This window comes from Polyodon spathula, chromosome 1 (assembly GCF_017654505.1).
Source record: "Polyodon spathula isolate WHYD16114869_AA chromosome 1, ASM1765450v1, whole genome shotgun sequence".
Classification (NCBI taxonomy): domain Eukaryota; kingdom Metazoa; phylum Chordata; class Actinopteri; order Acipenseriformes; family Polyodontidae; genus Polyodon; species Polyodon spathula.
The window spans coordinates 17,102,494-17,120,570 of record NC_054534.1 but is presented as its reverse complement, the minus strand read 5'-3'; the positions used below and the strand labels follow the sequence as shown (position 1 = coordinate 17,120,570).

Here is an 18,077-nt window from a genome sequence, read left to right as displayed (position 1 = left end):
ACTTCAGCAGACAGAATATTCTTCTGTTTCATCTTTAAAACTCCCACTAGAGCAGGAACCAAATGGTGGGAATTGTTTTCAGCAATTTTTATGATAGGGTGGTATAAAATCAAGCCATTGATGCCAAGTACAGCTTTAAGAAGCAGACATCTGTATCCGCATTCTTTGCGACTGACTCAGCCAGGCCTGAGTAAATCTCTTATATTTATACTGCTGATTCACACTGTTTGACATTTACCTACCACTAGACAACAACTAGCAGTGCTCAGCTGTGGGCCAGGTTTTGGTTTTTACTTGGACACTGATATAAAGACATATACTGTATATAGCAAGCAAATCGTGTAACTGTTTACTGAATATGGTTTTATAACATTTTAAACCAGATCACATGGACTGCAGGAGCATACACTGACAATAGAAACTATTGTATAACAGCTGATATTGTGATTTATAGTCTGCAGTTGGAATTTGTCAAAAGATGTGGATATAAAGTAGGGGTACTTTATATGGGTTGGTGGTATAGAACAGTGGCAGTACAGTAGTATCCTTTATTCATTTTTTAAAAATATGATACTGTTTATTACAGTCAAATAAAAAAAGAACAACTTGTAGTACTTATGCTTTGGATGGTAACTATTTTATCAATATCCAACCAGTCAAAAACTCACACTTGAACCACCTTCACCCTGGATTAGCCTTGAGATGTTCCTTCAGATAGTTGTTTTTTTTTTTTTTTCTGTCAAAAGGAACACATTAAAAAGACATCTTTCAAACAGAATGCTCCAGTATTAATTGTAAACATGATCCAAGCACTTTGGGAAAAGAAGGGCTTTAAATTCCAAATTGCTTATGTATCAAAATATAAATATATATTTTTTAAACCTACATATTTCCATATGGTTTCCCAGTAGCCACACAGTGCCTGGAGTAAATAACACAGTTCATCTGATTTAACATTTACAAGACTCAATATGGACCACACAGAATTCATTGTTAAACATTTACAAACATTTTATTAGTGATTATTTGATAACCAGGGACACTACACATCTAAAAAAAAAAAAATTGAAATACAAATAATATATATATATATATATATATATATATATATATATATATATATATATATAATATATATATATATAGATAGTATATTTTTATATATATATATATATATATATATATATATATATATATATATATATATATATATATATATATATATATATATATATATATAATTTTTTTTTCAAATATATATATACTTCCTACCAAACAAATGACAGCTAGTGTCCTGCAGCAGGAACTTAGCTGGAGCTCTAAGGCTGAATGCCGAGTGGCTCATCTTGTGGTCCTTCCTTTATGTGCTGCCTTTAAGACCGCGGCTCTGGAATACGATCAGATATGAATGAATGATCTATCCAGTAATTGTTTTAGCAGCCTCACATGTTTTGCTTTGATGTCCCAGTCAATTAAATCCAGGCACTTCCAGGATTTACTGAAAGATTTCAAATTATCTCTTTGTTTATTGAAGCTAAAAAAACACAATCATAAAACTGAATTAGATGCACAACTATGATTCTTCCATTACAGCTCTCTGCTATGTTATTAGTTAAAATCATTTAGCTTTGTGTACAGTAAGGCAGGTTAAACATCTCCTTTGTTCCATTATTAATTCTACATGTTATATTATTGGGATATAGGACGGCGAATATAACCCATACAGACTCTCATCATATAACTATTATATGCTGCTTTATTGTTAATGTACACATTTAAAAAATCCAGCTAAATTTTTTTTTCTGTTCATGACTAACCTTTATTATTAGTCCATTGTGATTTTCACTGAAAAAGAGACAAAAGGTTGATGAAGAGAATACTGTTAAGTGGCTGATTGTGATGTCACAGTCTGAATTGACTTTACAGTTGAAGTAAATTCAGCGAGGTGCCTCAGGTATGATCTTCTAAAGCAGGTGACATCAACCTAAGTTGAGATGATATAGCAGTACATTTTTTACACGTTCAGTGAATAATAAAAAAAAAAAAGAAAGATAAAGTTAAGAGTTGAGAAAATGTCCAGTGTTACTTCTATATAAATATATTGGGTGGTTCATAATTTAATGCTGCAAACTATAATGCTGCAAAAATGATATAATTTTAGAGATCTCAAGCACAGTAAAACTATCAATGGTAATGAGCCACAGAAATGTTCAAGCATTCAGTCTGCAGTCCACAGACACCAATAGTTTTAAATGTCCATGGTTGTGTTTGTGTTTTCTGCACTGGTGTTTCTGGGAATTGCTCAATGGTCCATTGTTTGCTTGCAAAGATTATTGATTTGAGACATGGTGATGCTGGATGATTTGCAGATACAATGTTGTATGATGTTGCTATCTGACACAGAAGTGCTGCCTTGTGGGAAAAAGAAAGTTTACTGAAACCAGACAAAAGACACAGCCATTGAAAATGTGTTGTTTCAAATTCTGAATACCCTGTAGTTACCCACTGACAAAAACAAGATCTTTTAAGTACAATGGACCATCACTGTAAGTCCACTCCCTGTATTTGATGACCAACTTGTTTTATTACAGTTACACTTTTCTTGATGCTTTCCAATAATGCATACCGGATATACTCTGCTAACAAAGATACATTCATGTTACAATGGCATGGCTGAACAATACCATCCCCTGCTGCCTTGACTTCCTGCTTTAGGGCCAGACTCCTGTTCCTGCTGAACTGAGCCAGTATGTAAAATTAGAACTGTTATCAGCTCAGTAGGCACAGGAGGTCAGGCCCATTATCACTCCACAGTGCAGGCAGCGTTCAGCAGTGTTGGGCCATTGCAGCAACTGAAGGAAATGTGTAGCCAGGAAACATTTGGCAGCCTGAGAATTAATAGGTTATATCTGGTTATTTAAAGTTATATATATATATACATATATATAAAAATGGCAGATGGTCAATACAAGAATTAATGTGATTTTTTTCTTTTTTTTACCCTATGATCGTATTAAATTGGGTCTTGATTATTTGCAGTTATATAATGGCAAGTTTACAGCGAGCAATCTCATTGGCTAAGAAATGTTCTAACCTGTTCCAGGCCTGGTTCACTTCAGAACCAACTCACTTTGAGAAGGGTGTGGGTGCCATTTTATAAGCACAATAACACACTCCAGGGTGTTCAAATATGGTCCAAAATCCGCAGCCCTAGACTGTTTAATGACACTTGGAACAACACTGCTAGGCATGCGGATATCAGATCATATTTGAGCACGCTGTTTTCCTACAATTGTTTGATTTCATTATGCTGCAGTCCAGTGGTTCTCAATCCTGGTCCTGGTGGACCACTGCTCTGGCACTGGGCCAGATGGGAGATTTCAATTTACATATACAGTTGTATAAGGAATTTAAATTCTCCAACTTTTTATAAGCTACACTATTTAAAAAGTCAAATTAAGCTAATTATTAGTTTAACTAAGGGTTCATTTAAGTAATTGAGAGCTTGGTCGAAACAAACCAAGCATGGGGTCCCCAGGACCAAGATTGAGAACCACTGCTATAGTCTATTTAGATTAGGTATAGAAACATTAAAATGGAACCAACACTGTCTCTATAAACAGTAAATAAAGTGATATTTTTTATTTATGCCAGTTTCGGCAGGCTTTTTGCTGTTAGTTCAAAGAACTTCTAATTAGTTTTATTTTTTTTTCTCCTGTACTTCCTTTCCACTATCATGAATCACTATAAAAAAATGTTTTAAAAAAATAATAATAGGTGGTGCTTTTATGTTTCCTGCATTCTTCACAGAGATTAGATGAAGCACATCACCCCAGCTTTCATATTGTATAATGCAATAAAAAAAGGGACAGCCAGAATGTGCTAAGATGATTTCTAGCCTGAGGATTATACTGCAATATTTGAACACTTTACCTACACTTACTACAGTACCAATGCTTCGGATTCTTCACAATATATAAGTAGGATATAAGCAATAAAGGCAAGTACTGTGAAAGAAAACAATACCATGGTTGAATTACAAAAATGTGTTTTTATCAATACAGTGCATTTTCAATGACAGTAATGCTAGATTACCAGTAGAGCACTGTGATGATCCGGGATACAATCACTTTAGGAATCAGTTTCCAGTGCTTTCAGCCCCTGGGGGATAACTTTTTTTTCACAATGCATTAAATTAAGTGTCAAGTGTCCTCACAAATGTACTCCCATATATGGCACCATATTGTCTTTCCTATTGTATATCAATCTGGACTCTCACTACACTGCACAAGTCTGGAAAATAAATTACAGGATTGTTTTTTAGACAAATTAATTCCTTAATTTTGCATCACCCATGACAATGCCATAATCCTGTATTGCAGTGTAAAGCAAATATTGAAATACTTCATACTGTAGATTAAATCAGTGGCATATTTCAATACAAACTGATATGACAATTTGTGTATTAAAGTAAATTCAGTAAAAAAAATAAAAATAAAAAAAGATGTTATTTTACCAAACTATAACCCCCCATTATTTACTACCAGTGTATTCATTTTAAAACACTTAATACAATTTAAATAAAATGAAAATATAAGTAGGTTCAAAATTGCTGTTAAAAGGCAACACTATCAGTGTACCAAGACCACCTAGTTTTGGATCTCAGGTTGGTTTGATTACATAGCTCTTGGGTGTAATTTAGAAAGGGTGGTAAACTTATTACTTTGTAACTGCAAAGTTCAGAAAGCTAAAATTAAACACTAAGGCACTTGATTACCTGAAGATACCTGAACAAAAACATGTACACAACATCAAGGACATTTGATTGATTACCTATAGTATTCAACAACAGTGAACTGTACTTAAATGCAGCTCAGGTTCATTATTTTCTCTAGTGGCATTCTTAATGTTTTCCCTTCAGCAGTCAGACTTTCAGAGTGAATATTTGAACAAATCCCAGTGAAAGCACATTAATGTCCCACACCAGCACCGCTTTCATTGCAACAGCTGCCTCATTTTTTTTTTTTTTTTATCATCAGAGAAGGGGCCTCGTTCAATTCTCACCCTCTCTTCAGGTGCAGAACTTAGCCACTGTGAACAAAGAGGAGATAAATCACTGTTCCCCAATCAGCTAAGCTCTGCACCTTGTAAGAGAAGTCTGGTCCATGGCAGCACAAAGAAACATCATCAGGAGGATTGTGAGAGAACCTTTTGCAGATCAATCAGTTTTTAGCTCTTTTTGTGCCTCCGGTTTCCATAACAGCCACCAAGGCCGTGGTTGTGTGGTAATCCCTGGCAATGTGATTTTATCTTAAGTCACAAATCAGCATGCCAGGAACCCACACAGCCATAACATGAAAGGAAACCTGCAGATCTTCTCTCCCCAAATTCACTATGCTCAGATGAACAAGGGAAATTTCCCTCATTAACCTTGGTTCCGGGATTGGCAATGATCCAAAAAAAAATGAAATAATTCCTGCCATCACTGTACCATTCACACACAAACACATCCTTCATAATGTTGTTTGATTTCCAAACAGTAGCAAGGTTTCAAATAAACTTTTTCAGACAATTAATTTGATAAAATAATCAAAACAAGTAGGCCTGTCACGACCCAAACATATTTGTTTAATGAAGAATGCATATTTGTTATTTTGCTTTAGAAAGCTGGAGAAGTTCAGAAAAGACGTTAATCAAGGGCTACACAACTTAAAATCAAACCCCACTAATAATACAATTAAAGAAGAAAATACAACTAAATTATTTCTGCTTAACTCTCATGCACAAACTCCCTGAAATATGTTTCTTGTGATGACAGTGCAGTTCACAAGTGAAGTTTCAGAATAAACAATTTAATCCAGCTGAGACTGGCAGAAACAGAGAACTGGAGTTGCTGAAGATGAAGTAAAATAAGGGTTTGTTTTTTGAGTGGATTCTTTATACAACTTGCTGAGCCTTTCTTTTACATTTGTTTGAGGTTCCAAATTCCTTTTTTCTAACAACATAGATTTGAAGGCCTCCTGTTAAACCACAAAGCAAGTATTATAAACCAGAATCCACAAAATGGATGAATACATCTTTCAGACAGTAAACATAAAATCACACCCCTGCAAATCACCCTTGCATTGTTTTTCTAAACACTTGCCTGTCTTCTAGTTAGTCTATTCTTTCACATCAACTGAACTACAGACAGAGGTTTTCCAAGTAAGAAGTTTGAATTTGGAAATCACTGTCAGTATTATAAGAACAGCCTGTTAGAAAACAGTTATTTCATTAGGAAAAAATCTGAGATATGCTGTACTGGGAGAAATCTTCATACGAAAGCTAATTGATTATGTGTTCAACATGCATGTGCAAACACCAGGAGATTCGTTATGCCTACAGAAAAAGTACTATCATAATATTACGGCATTTTAACACAACAGTCTAAATACTGTAGTACCTTCCTGTAAGGGTAGCATTAAGGGTTATTCATTCAAAAACATTTTGACTTTTAAACAATAAAATAAGACCACATGGATTGTACTTATTGCTTAATGTAAAACCACAACAACAAGCTATTCAGTAAAGAACAGAAAAAAACTTGGATCATCTTAGATGCATTGTGGTCCCTAACTGCAGAGACTGCTGAGCACCAAGCAACCAGTGTAAATGGTATAACTGATCGAAATGAGCCAAAAAGCATTATCTTAAGCCAGTAGTAGACTTTTTAAAGCTCTTTAGTCACACACTGTATACAAAGTCTACATAGTTTCACTGTGGCTGATAGACATAAGTCCCAGAGGAATCAGTACAATATTTAATATTGTCTCACATGCCCAACACTGCGGTAATTACCTCCACACTCATTGTAGTCTGGCACACTAATGTAGTTGTAAGAAATTGCCATCAGTTTTGCTATCCCTACTCTGTAGCTAAATATAGATGACTTCAAAAATAAACATACCTTTATACATTTATAAGATCATCTCCTCCACCATTTTCTTAGTGATGGGGTCCATTTCTTCGTAAACAGATCTAAAGCAGCTTTTGGTCAGCCCCTGCTGCCTGGCATCCTCGTGAACCATCAGCTCTCCATACAGGTTCATGCCCATTGCCTTTAAAACGTAACACACACCAAGGCCTTGTTAGAGACCTCACAAAACAATGCTACAAGGAAAACACATTCTTATAATGCTTTCTATTTCATCCTATCCTACAGCTCTTTCCAAGACAGCAAGCAGACAGCAGCTAAGACAAATTAAACAAGTTTCAGAAAAGAGCTACAAATGTGAATATGGCAAGAAAAAAGACAGTGCACAACAGTATATCAAAAACAGTTAGGAAAATCGTCAGGGGACAGTTCACCTCAGTGTGATCCCTACTGGGCAGACGCCTGACCAGTCCAGACAGAGACTTCCCAGCTACTTCTTCAAGGTTGTGTTGTTTGGTAACACACATACCTTTGGTGGCTGAAATGGCTTGACAGCTCAAACAGAGGTGTCTTTAAGAGACCCCTCTCATAAATTACAATGTAATCAGTCGATTGACAGAAATGGAACTCAAGGGCTAAAATGAAAATGAAGTGAGGGGAATCCCCACCACTTGAGGTAACTTGCAGTTGCAGCAATGTCTTCACTTCTTATGTTTTTTTTTTTTTTTTAAGAGCATAAGGGAATCCACCATGACTGCATCAGCCACTTCATTTTATAGATAATCCTGGGAAAAAGACAAGCATAGCTCAGCTGTGGATTATCACAGGGTGTACAGCTATGGCCAAAGGTTTTGTATCACCCTATAGAACTCACTAATTTTGTTTAATGAAGTCGAAGGCAAGCCTGCTGAATAATGTTACGTTAACATACTGAATTATACACCGCTTTGAAGTTTTCCATATACTTAACAAAAAACTGACAAAAATTGAAAATGTTACATTTCGAAATCTAATATGAAATACTTTACTTCTTTTATGGTCTCCGGTAGGTTATTTTGTAGTTTCTTTGATTACATGATGTTAAATAAAAGATCTAAATTGTGTTCATACAGTTTCTAAAAAAAATAAATAAAGTATTGTCAATCTGAAAATTCTAGGTTATGTAAAACGGTTGGCCATAGCTGTAGATTGATCAACCCCTAAGTTTACTTGTTTAGTTTTGTAAGAAAGTTTGTAACCACACAGGAATGTGCTGGATGCGTCACTAAAAATGATTTGATCTGGCTGGATTACTTAGTGTTTTGAAAAAGTATGCTAATTGCCCAATTATTCCGTTTCAGTTAATGCATGTTCTGGCTTTTCTTTTGCAGCATTATTAAATCTTTCCGACAAGATTTAGTATGACAAAAACACTTTCAGAAGTCATATCAGAAATTAACAGCAAAGCAAGTCATTTCATGTTTTTCTCATGTTTAAGGTCCTGACACCTATAATCATAGCAATGCACAACTAGAACCTTACTTTTAAACACTGTATATTAATTTCCATCTGCTACTGTGCACAGTGATATCTCACATTGGCACCATAAACTACCCACTTCCAGAAGATAGAACATGATTTTGAAGTTTTGAGAGTTTCCAAGGATAACAGAATATCTATGCAAAAGTCATCTCATTGGGAAATTCCACACATCCCCAATGTTCTTATTTACAGATTTAAAATTATATGTTTCATCTAATAGTAAATGCATGGCATTCTTTGGTAGTTTTACTCCTTTTGAAATGTAAACATGGATTTGTAGTTTTGCTTTTACAGAATCAAAACTTGCCAAGGCATGTTTTTTTCACATTCAAAAGCCAGAAAAAGCAATAAATTGAGATTGGTATATGAACAATCATAATTCCATCTGCTGTTTTATCCATCAAGGACACTCTCTGTTTCCTATCTTGTTCTTTATTTTTGGATAAAATTGAAACCAGCATCTCACTGAGATAGAAATGTCTCATTTTCTATTCTGGTTTTCAACTGATATTTCTAACCTGTTAATACTAAGTTTTAAAAACTTTTAAAAACAACTTCCAATTTTCATGAAACAGGCACTTGAAATTCCCAAGGCAAAACTAAAAAGAAATAATAAAAATAGGAATCCTACCTGGTCTTTCTACAGAAACTGCTCCACATCTTTATATGCAGCAGTGTGTTTGTGTTGGACAGCAAGCTCACACCAACGATGCCGCACCTGGGAAAATACATTTCTGTCACTGGAATTTTCAACAAAATAAACAAACAATAAATATTTAGCTGCCTGAAAGCAGGTACTGTTTCCTCCACAAACACTCTTTAACACAAGCTTTGCTGTGGGTTTCCATTCAGGGGCTGACATATGCAGGTGTGGCAATCTGCCCCGCCCGTGTGTATTCATGGGTTATATGTTGCATGTGGTGTGTTAATGTTGGTGTATAGGTATTGGTGCACAGGATATAAATGGGTCTGTGTAACACAAGTGATTTTAAATATATAGTTGTACTTAGGCACAGGAATTGCACTTCACTTCATGTGCATTTAAAGTAATTAATAGTATGTGTGCACGGGGTTGCACAAATTAGTTCACATGCTGGGATTCAAGGGAATAATTAATTAGTAACTGAATCCTAGCACAACAGTATATATAGATGCACATTTTACTTGTGTGTTCAGGGCGAAGGAATGGGAGAGAGTGAACAGGTAAAATAATAAAATCAATTGCTACTACATGCTGGAGAACCAGCACTGTGCTTGTTTTGTGTTTAGCGTTCGTCCACCCTGTTTGGTAGTGTCTATTCTTTTTGTTTGTCTGTTTATTTTGGCCTCAAGTGCCGCATGCTGTTTTTTTGTTTAAATCTTTTATTTTGTTTCATTCATTAAACACACTGGGCGCCGCAGCATCTCAGTTTCAACCTCAGCACTGCCTGTCTGCGTGATTCTTTCTGGCCTGACGTCACCCCTACAGCCAGCCTGTTCACAGTAGGTCATGATAAAAATGAAACGTCAATCACAATAATATACAGTATTGTTGATCAAGTGGATTATTTTATATTAAAAAAAAAAAAAAAGTTTAAGTACTATAAGATAACATTATTTGAAGAGCACATTTTCCAAATAAATAAATTAGCAGATTTTTACAGGTCTTTACAGGTAATATTAGCCTTTGCACAATTAGATGTGTATTGCAGATAGATAGATAGATAGATAGATAGATAGATAGATAGATAGATAGATAGATAGATAGATAGATAGATAGATAGATAGAAGGAATAATACATCAACGCAAGTTGGATTCCACTCATTTCAAAGCTCCATTTCTTGAGCTGCTGTTCTCTCTCATGAAGTTGTCAGCAGCACAGTAAAATGATGCCCTGATTTTTAAAAAGATTTCATTCAACCAGTATTAACACAATCTATAGCAGGACTTTATATTCAGTTTACCTTGTAAAAACTATCATCAATCGCACACTGACTGGGCTCCTATGAGACAGCTAGTTATGTTGCCAATTGCAAAACTAAAAAGGAAAGATCTACAGGGAAAGAAAAAATGAAAATCTGATTTCTTCTTGTATTCAGTGCAACATCATTTGTTCTCTGTCCAATCCAACAGACTTTCTAGACAGTATTTACAGTAAATACACAGGATATTGTTAAGCGTGTGTGTTCGATATCAAGCGATCCATGATGATCATTTTGTAATATTTGAGGATCCTATTTCATGCCAAATGATCGTTCTAATGTTATGGTAACAGTAGGTGTATTCAAATGAAATGTAAATCGTTTTGTGAATTTAAACAACCACAGATCTAGATTAGTGTTTCTATGAAAAAAACAACTTAAACAAAAAAAAGTAAATGAAATCGGTTAGAGTATTATTCATAGATTACTTTGTTTAAAGGCATCTAAAGTATGTATTTTACACTTGCTTGGAACCCAATGAATGCCAACCATTGAGTTATTATTATCAACCCTGGCACATACAAGATCAGAACTCAATCTGCAGCTTCAGATTCCACTCCAAGGAGGGGGGATTGTAATCGTGAACAGTACTGGAGTGGTCTGATGTTTTTAGTGGATTAAATCCAGAATAGCTTCAATAATTAAATTCAGAATCCATTTAAAAAAAAAATAAAACAATGCACGGTCTGGGGATAGGTAGGGCTGGAACTGAGGAAAGTGAATCCATAATGCTTCTGCTACAGTGTACAGGGGGTAGGGGGCTCAGAAATGGGAAATGTAATTTATAGGAACATGATTAAGCCTTGGTGGGAGGCACTGCACTTTTGTCAAAGTCATCAATGAACACAGCTAGCGTTATTGTCTAAACACAATGGCTGTAATCCAATACGCCTCGGCACTTTGCAGGGCTTTAGTTCAAAACCAGGGGCTCAACAGCCATCTGATCACACCACTCTGTGTCCACGGCAATAAAGATGAAGTGATAATAGATTAGCCATATAGCTGTCATAAATATTATCAAAACAAACACCTGCAAACACAAAATAATATTGTTTTTTTGCAACAACTGCCGGAAGCTGTGATCAGTGTAACAGCAGATGCCTTTTCATTCTCTGATTATACATGGAAAAATGATCACTTTGGGAGGGAATAATCTTACTTTCAAAAATAAAAATACAATATATTACCATGTGCTAAACACTCAGCCACAATAAATAGTAAGTAGTGCAAAAGCTACTTTGCAATGCATTTACACAAATGACTTTCAATGCCTTTGTGTGAAACTCATCACCATCACAATATTCAAGCTAAGGTTTGGTATTTTCTTGAATATTGTAATGTTTGGAACTATGTTGCTTTACCAAATGTAAAACATTTACAGATAGTTTCACAGACCTAGATTAGTACTCCTCTTGGATTACTGTGTTCTAACTAAAGTAACATTAGGCAAGCCAAGATTAATTCTAATCATGGTCTGTGAAGCTAGCCGCTGAAGTGACTGATGTTGTTAAAATAAAAGACATGGCATCTTGAGACTCTAATTAATCACGTCTCAGTAAATGAATGAAACACACTTTTTACTCTACTGTTCTGTATTCATAATTGGTGAGCTCGGGACTGCATGCACCAGAATGTGAACCTATTATTATACTGTCTATTTAAATAAAATCTACAGGCCTGGCTGACTGATGCCCACCTCCAGCCTAACCTGAAGCGATACCCTGCCCCGCCAGTGGATGAATCTCCAGCACATGTGTGTTTCAACCAGGGGAGTGTTTACAGCCTTTTCAAATTGTTTCATAACTGGACTGAGTTAACACCATGAAGCTCAATGCACTTTCTGACTACGCTAATTCAAACTTTATTCTCAACAGGTCTTAGCCAGCCGACCAACACAGATTCAATTGAGAGAAACGTTAGTGAAAACAGAACACCAATGCTATGTATATATTCTGGTCAATGTGATACAAAGTTAATTCATCTTAAGTTTAATTCCACTATTCAAACAAAAACACTTTCATTATTCAGTACTTGAGAGTCACACAACACATTAAACAAGACATTCTAAACAGGATGCATTGTGAAACTGCCATTAACAACATTACATTAAATTCTCAGACACAAACAACATTTTGTTTAATTTGACCACAATTAAAGTACTGTGTGCAAAATGAGTCACATAATATGTAACCCTGGTATTAATCAACAAACTAAAAATAACAATGATTTAACATGAACAGTTTTTTTTTTCACATGCTTAAACAATACAAGACCACTTGCTCCTTTACCATTATTTAAAAAAAGTCACAACAGGCACACACTACAGGAAATTATTAAAGCATTTACTCTATTATTTGCATTGACAATCACAAGGTGTGTCCATCTTATACTTTATGGCTTTGTCAAAATAAATATCATAATTTACAGCCTTTAGCTCAGAAAGCATGTGTGGCAATGTTGCCCCACCCCTGTGTGTATTTCTGTGTTGTATGTTGCGTGTTGTGTGTTAATGTTGGTGTATAGTCATTGGTACATGGTATGTAATATGGGTTATGTGCACAAGTGTTTAAAATGTATATTTGTATTTAGGCACGAGGATTGCGCAGCACTTCACGTGCAGGTAAAATGTAGTAATATGTGAGCACAGGGAATTGCACTTTATTAATTCACGTGCAGTTGTACCAAGACTCTCAATACAGCTGTATAACAGTAGAATGTTTTCACTCACTCGAGGTTGTGTGTTCAGTGAGTGGAGAACAGGATTGGAGAAGGAGGTAATAGTAATTATAATAGCATCTCATCGTGTTTGTCTGTATAGTTCGTTTTGCTTGTCTCTTTGTTTTGGCTGCCAGTGCCGTGTCCTGCGTTTTGTTTGTCTTTACAACCTTTTATTTTCTGTCTGTTCAATTATTAAATGCTGAGCGGAAACAATCGCTCAGCTTCACTAAACTCCACCTCTCTGTTTATTTTGTGTTGGTTCCTGTTTCTGGTCTGACGTCACCCACTGTAGCTGTCTTTGTGACAGCATGATACACCTTTACCTTAATAATCCAACTTGCCTGCTATATACAGGTAGCATCATTATGACTTTCCTAATCGAAGCCCAACTTCTACTCACTTCTGACAGTTGTCGAATATAAACCTGTACTATATAAGAGGTTTTGCTCCTAAAATACAAATTTGGAATTATTTAAATCTCAAACACTTAATATACTACCTTAGCAGTACAATTTAGATTTCAAATGTCACCAAGCTGATAAATTGGGGCACTATACAAGAGGTGCACTTTATATTGACAGAATTATGGTAATACAATTTAACAAATTGGGCCTGAAATTAATCTTAAGAGTTGTTTGTTTAATAATATTCATAGTTTGCAAATTGGTGTTACGACTTTAATAAAAAAAAAAAAAAAAAATCCCATTTCAATCAATATACTGAACTTTAAGTAGATAACAATTTAAGAATGTTCTTGAATTATTCATTTATTCTTTAATGATGCACTGTATACTCATAAATATCATTTTTCACATCCCTCAAATCATTTCACTTCTTTTTTCGTTGTTTTATGGCATGCAAAACAGGTTTAATTTGTATGTATTTGTTTTTACCTGTCTTGTAATACAAACTTAATTAATTGTTCCTGTTAATGAAGCACCTCTCACACCACGAGAGCTTCTTGTCTTCACCTCTTGCCATTCAGTCCTAGGATGCAGAAAAGCAGAGGCTGGAAATTGTGTGAAATTCTGTCCTTTTGTGAAGGGCTACCAGAGGCAAAAGGCACGACAGGCTAGTAAATGATACTGCTTTGGGACTACTCTTACCTAGTCTAGCCCCACGTTTGTGTGTCATGTTATAAGTTTTGCATTACATTGCTCTACAGCACTTAATGCAGTTTAAAACCAAGCTATAACCAACTTATTTTAGATTGGGTGTTTACATTTTCCATGGAATTTCCTGTTGGATGGCCCTCCCTTCTCTCAAAAAGAATCAAAGGCACTAAAAAGTATACGAAAGACTAGATCCATAATAAAAATGCTGCCAATTTATCACTCTTAAAGCCGCATGTTAAGACAGGATGCTAATGTCTCCAGATTCTGAAGGTTACAATTATTAGGTCTCACTTGAATTACAGACTACATGCTGAAAGCACTGAGGAGTAACACCAGCAGTAAAATATTATTTAAAGGAATTATTTATACCCTCTGAATTTTAATTTTTTTATTTATCTCTTTATAATCCCACGAGGTGTGTTCCTAATCATCATGTATGACTATTTCTGCACTCATGGATATGTTTAATAAAGCCACCATCATATTTTATCTGTCTCTCTAGGTGTAATTTCTTACCACAGAAACAGTAATTTTGATGGATATTTTCCATTGTACATTTAATTGTGGTCATTTTTATACTGGCCACATTCGAGATATTCTACATTGTTATTAACAACCTTTATTAACTATATGATATTAGTTTATTCCATTTTTTTAAAACACTGTTAAACCTATGTACATTTGTATAAAACACTCTTTAAAAAATATCCTTAAAACAATCCAAGTATTGTATTATTGAGGTTATTATGCTTAAAAAATGGAATAAAAAAAAAAAAAAACTGTGATAAACTGGGTGAACAATGTAGGTACTTTGATAATATCCCAGTGAAATTCAGCACAGTCGATACATTTACTTCATGTAAAACGTCTGTGTTTACAATGGTTATTTTTTGCTGTTCCCAGTTAGAGGTTGTCACATTCTAGGCATAGTTAGTATTCTTGGTAAGGTCAAATAAATAGTGGCGCATACAGGGATGGAAATAAGACTCCTGTTGCATAGCAGTTTCACCCATTCCAGGTTTTAATACATTAGCTACAGTGTATAGGTAGCACATTCAGGTGGGTCTAACCAGGAATTGATGAAACTGCTATGTAATGGGTCTTATTTATACCCCTGCCACTGAATATGCACACTGGCAATAATAGTGTATGTTCTTAGGGAAATGCTACAGTATTTTTTTTTTGGTTCCATTTTGTTTTTAGATTTAACAAACAACAAAGCTGATGTAGCAGTGGTTAGCTGCAGCATACAGTGGGTGTGTTTATCACTTTTCAAAACAGCTGTAAGTGGTATGGCGTCTATTTCCTTGCTCTCTAATGTCTTTTTCAAGACCACACAGACAAAACAAAAGCTTCAATACCTTTGCTCTGTGGAAATCAATAGGGTTACTCCTGATCTAATATCATACCTAAGTAACATGATAGTGCAAACATGCCTCTGTGGGTGGATTTTAATTATGGGGACATATACGAATGAAAGGAATGAAAGGAAATGAATTATCTTTCCCTATCAACAGGATTTCATGTTTCCAGGCTGTAACCCACTAACGCGGTTCTACAATCCTGTCATCAAAATGTTCTAAATGCTTGTTTAAAGGACTGCACTTTTAACCTTATCCCCACGGCTTATTCTCTAGCCTAGTAAGTTTTTAAAAAATAAGAATACAAAAATAGAAATACAAGTACTTATTTACAGAGGAAAAGATACTTTTACTTTCAATGACTAATGGGAACAATTCAAACTGGAGCACCACTACTATAGATGATAAATGTAATATCTCTACACAACTCAAGGAAAAGTTCTAATAAATTCCAATACAAGTTAAACAAAATGCACATGCCATAAATGATCTGATATATAACAGAGACAATCCCAGTTTGCAACAGCAGACCCTGGCCTTCGTCTTGGTGTGGTAATATTTAGTATTTCCCACTATGTCTGGTATTGTTGCTTCATTTTTACTACCTCCTGCCTCTCTTCTTTTTCTAAATGCCCTCTTCCTGGAGGATTACAGAAGCATTCCCAGCTGTTGGATTAGTGCCTCTGGTTGAGGTCTCAGAGGGACAGTTCAGTTACCTCAGCATCCTGCTCACAGAGGCTGTATCTCCTCTCCAGCCACCGCAGTGTCCCCACAATGAGCGACTCCTCCTCCAATAGGAGCTCCAGAAGCAGGACCAGCTGGTCTAAGAGAACCTGAGGAAACAAACAGCATCCCCTGAGAAACAAGGCCAAGCCTGTGGAGTCATTAAAACCAAAAGACACAAGACACAATGTCTAGGTTGCTCTTTGTAATTACAGCATGATGGCATGTTTGAAACATGTGAATACTTTTTAACTGGAATCCCTGAAACCTCATTTTAAACGGTTAACATATTAAATGACTCTTGACTGGGAGACTTTCCATCCTTGTATTTGAATACCCTACATTTAGACAAGACCAAACATAAAAAAGATTTTTATTGAAATACTTTGATAAACTTAGCATCTCTGTTGTTTGTCATGCATTTGCAAAACATGTGTTGAAGTTGCTTGAAAATGGAATAATATAACATGTGTGCAATTGTTCCGTCCGAGCCTAGAGAACACATCCATGTCCTCTGGTACAATACTTTAGCAAGAACATTTGTTTAAAGTCTGATTTTATAGTTGACATTTACCAATATTAAACTAACTGTTGAGCTTGAAAAACAACTTGTCTTTGGGTGAGATAAATCTCAGCAGATTCTTAAATAGAAGAGGATCTTTCTTGAGCTCCAGCCTGCTGCAGCCAGGTGCGAGCTTACAGTGGACCATAAATAATCCAAATCATTTTTTTTTCAGTCATGCAAGTTGAGACCATAGCCATGGTTGATGCAAGCCTGTGCATATAATACATCCACCCACCTTCTAATTAAGATCTGATAAGGAACAGCTTCTCCTTCACTCCCTTATTGTGATGCACTTAGAAGGGACAAGCTTTTCCTCAAAGAAGATTTATATTAAAAACAGAACTGCCAGCCTCTCACAGCCTAGGGATCAATAGATAAATGTGCTGCCTAATGGTGTTTTGAGATTGTAGACATTATTTCTTCAGGTTTGCACTGTTCAAAGGTATAGGAGTGCAGACATAAATCAAAGAGTCCTAATAAAGGAGAAATCTACCTGTGGTGATCATCGTTTAAACTGCTGTTCTGGACAGGAGTCAAGCTTTTTAATAAATGCACTCTCTGTCAGCAATGGCAAACAACCTCTCTCATTCACAGCGTTGCTGCTTGTTAATGATCAGCCGAAATCTAACTAAAAATGATCCTGCTGGTTTTAGATATACTGTATTACCAAACTCCTTAGTGTCCAAAAACAATGGTTGATTTTTGATACATAAAAAAAGAATGAACACATTCTAATTGAATCTTTAGGATATACAGGCAGATGGACAAATCTATTACACCCAATGTCATAACTGTAATGCCCTAAATATATCTGTGCCACATAACCCTGTAGTTCCTGTTGCCTCTAGGCATGTTTTAATACCAGGACAGTGCAGAGTACAGTTTATTAGATCATATTTGTGCTTTCCAGGATTTCCTTTTCAGTCGCTGACACTCAGCTACAGAGGGTCACAGATTTTTGTTTAAACATTTCACACTTAAAACACTGACCTTTAATATTTCTAATTACTTGCCCAAAGCCAATTTAAGCTTGTTCACATCTGTGTGAAAATGAAACATCACAAGTAAACTCACAGCTCTCACTGGACATCTAAACAAAGCAAGCACATGACTGTTGTCACCAGCTGCTATTTTACACAACTGTAATACATGACCTGCCCCTTTGTTTCAAAGTGAGAAAGTGCCAAGTGTCGTCCCCC

General features: G+C 35.5%; 1 pseudogene; it reads right to left on the bottom strand.

The window, feature by feature from the left end:
* Positions 1–1,272: 1,272 nt before the first annotated feature.
* Positions 1,273–18,077, bottom strand: part of LOC121316285 — a 67,469-nt pseudogene continuing 50,664 nt past the window's right edge.